The 2,885-nt window shown below is 41.6% G+C and overlaps 1 protein-coding gene across 2 annotated transcripts in view; it reads left to right on the forward strand.

Annotated features, from left to right (window-relative positions):
- The first annotated feature begins 1,083 nt into the window (after positions 1 to 1,083).
- Positions 1,084 to 2,885, forward strand: part of pip5k1b (phosphatidylinositol-4-phosphate 5-kinase, type I, beta) — a 37,419-nt gene continuing 35,617 nt past the window's right edge. For both annotated transcript variants that reach the window (XM_015373170.1, XM_015373171.1), the window contains exon 1: positions 1,084 to 1,213. The gene's annotated coding sequence lies outside the window, so the exon portion shown is untranslated. The remainder of the gene's footprint in view (positions 1,214 to 2,885) is intronic.

Consider the following 2,885-nt stretch of genomic DNA (forward strand, 5'->3'; position numbering starts at 1 on the left):
GTTTTTTAAACTTTTACGGAACGACTATGACCTGGATGACTGAGAATCTTCATCAGCATACCCAGTATTGTTGTTTTTACTACCCGATCATGACCTGTTTTTGTCCCTGGAATCCTGAGTTTTGGTCTGCCCCTGCTTTGGTCTCTTTCTGCCTGTCTCCTGTTTTCAGACTGCTGTTTGTACTCTGCTTGTTACCTTGGATCTTTCCCCTGACCCCGGCTTGGATTATCCCCTTGGTACCTCTACATCTCTCTGATATTCTGGTCTGGACCCCAGCTTTGTTTCCTGCTCTTGACCCTCCTGCTCTTCAGCTTCTGCTGACTGCTCCGCTCTGCTCCTGGAATTCTCCGGTTAACTCCCGCCGCATGTTGTGGAAAAGTCATCCGACTCCCTGCTCTGGACACGAACTGAACTTATAGCCAGGTTAGTGATTCACGTGCTTGTTGTAGTTCCCCGTCTGAGCCTAGTGATCACTAACCTGAGTGTCTGTCTCTGCATAGAATCCAGCAAGCCTATTCCAGCTGACGCCTCGCAAATCCAGAGGTTTTCAATAAAGCGACTTTCCTTTAAACTAACCTGTTCTGTCTCCCTGAATACTAGATCCATTGGTCTGAGCCTTGACAACAGGCTGCTGTTAGTGCGAGACTGCAGAGCTGTTTAAAACTTCTGGATAAAAGTTTAAATCTCTTCAGAAAAAGACGTGAAAGTCTGTTTTCTTCGTTCAAGCCTGTCTGCGGTTAACATGACCTGGATGACTGAGAATTTGCAGAGGCAATAGCTGAAGAAAAAAATTATAAAGTTGCTTCAATGGCCTAGTCAAAGGCCTGACCTCAACTTGACTGAAATGCTGTGGTAGTCTGAGTTGTTGCTGCTAAAATGGTTTCAAAAGCTGTGGGATCTTTATTTAAATATCTGATTGGGTTTGTTTATTCACCAAAGCTCCAAAAACTGTTTTCAGAGATGTTGTTTAGAAAGTTCTGGAGGTTTTTTTTTTTGTCAGCAGATTAAACTCCAGCTCAGACGAGGATAAGCACAACAGGTGGGCGGAGAGAGGCGCGAACAGAGGAAGACAGAAGCAGAGGGGAAGTGGTGAGGATGCTTTACAGTCGCAGCAACAGTCAGCTCTTCATTTCTCCGTAGTCAGAGTTCAGCTCACGTAACCCTGCTGTTGGTGTTTCCTCAGACCTGCCTTCCCGGCATCCTGACTCTCCAGGTAAGACTTCACCTCGTCCACTTCTTCCTCACAGACACAGCCTTCACCTCGCTCCTCTGGCTGCTGGTAGAGCTTCACCTCCTGCTGTGAGCTGAAGTGCCGCCCAGCCCATATGGCCCGTTTGCAGGTCTCCTCGCAACGGGAGCATGAGCTGAAGATATCATCACAAGAGGAAATCGACTCTACTTCCTCACTCAGAAAAAAAAAACAAAAGTAAATTTTTTTTCAACAAGCTTCAAAAGAAGCACCTTCTGTCATTTACATACATGCAAAGGAGAGGTGGCGTGCAGACTTCAGTATTTGCTTTCCTTCACCTGAGCCATGAAAGTTAAACACAGACCTGTTTGCAGTTTACACCCAGTTCTAAGAGAGGCAGCTTAGCCCTGATGGAGATCCACATGAGAGCAACGCTCCGTAGCTTTTAGGTGCTGTTGGTTTAGCATTAGGGTGTAGCTAAAGTATTTTACCAATAGGAAGTTGACTCCTTAATTCAAAGATTATTAAGTAAGGTGTTGTCTTTTTTTCTCAGAGAAAGTAAAAAAAGAATGATTGCAGTAAAATGTCAGGTTAGAACAATGAGACAGAGTTTTCTCATCAACTTAAATTTAATATCAATAAACATAGAAACCTGTTTCCAATTGATGATTTTATTTATTAATAGAACAAACCAGATTAAGTAATTTGGATCACTTCCAGTTATAATAGTAGACCTGATCAGGTCACTTAAACAGAACCAGTCTGACCATATGAAGTGGTCTAAAAGACCTAAAAAACGGCATATTGCTTTAATAAACGCAGAATTAAAAGAATAAATGGAAAACTAAATAGTTTAATTTTGTGACTCTGGTGTAACGCAATAAGAACCATTATCTTCACATCGAGAAGATCTGTGACAGCAGAGACTATCGCAGGTGGGGCCAAATTTACTCTTGAGAGCTCCTAGACGTCTCATCCAAGAGGTCAGAGAAGAACCTAGATTAACGTCTAATGTTCTGCAGCCCTGACATACTTTAGTTGAGGAAAAAGAAAGGCTCTAGAAAATGTGTATCTGTGTTAGAGTTTGAAAACCAGAACCACTGCTGACCCAAAGGAACAGAAAGACCCTTCTCCTCTATACCAAAGGTGAGACAGAAATTAAACTTTTCCAAAGGTTCTTCTCCTGCAAACACCAGCACAGCACCTTCATACAGCCAAACATAGAGGTGGTAGTATGATGGTCTGGGAGAGGATCTGAACAACAATTTAAAACACATTGATGGAGGTTGTGGTGTGGTCCAGTCAAAATCCTGACTTAAGTCTGCTTGAGATGCTGTGGCGAGACCTTAAACAGACTGTGTTCAATGATCCTCTGATGTTGCCATATTAAAACAATCAGTCTACTGGATCTTTTCTATAGTTATATAAAGACTGGACAGCTTTTTTTATTATTTGATAACTGCTCTCTGAATTTAGTTGGATTATATTTGTTTGATGTTTAAATAATGAATTATCTCAAACATTTATGTGGAAAAACAACTAAATGAAGAATGTTTTAAGGGAGAAATGCTTTTTTACGGCTTCAATTGTTGACAAATCAGAGATAAAATGTTAAGGTGATTTATGTCAAACTTGGACTCTATAACAATTATAATTAAAGCACCAGGATGTAGGTCTGGAATAACTCCATCCATCC

Source organism: Cyprinodon variegatus, unplaced genomic scaffold (genome assembly GCF_000732505.1).
Source record: "Cyprinodon variegatus isolate N-32 unplaced genomic scaffold, C_variegatus-1.0 Scaffold82, whole genome shotgun sequence".
Lineage (NCBI taxonomy): Eukaryota > Metazoa > Chordata > Actinopteri > Cyprinodontiformes > Cyprinodontidae > Cyprinodon > Cyprinodon variegatus.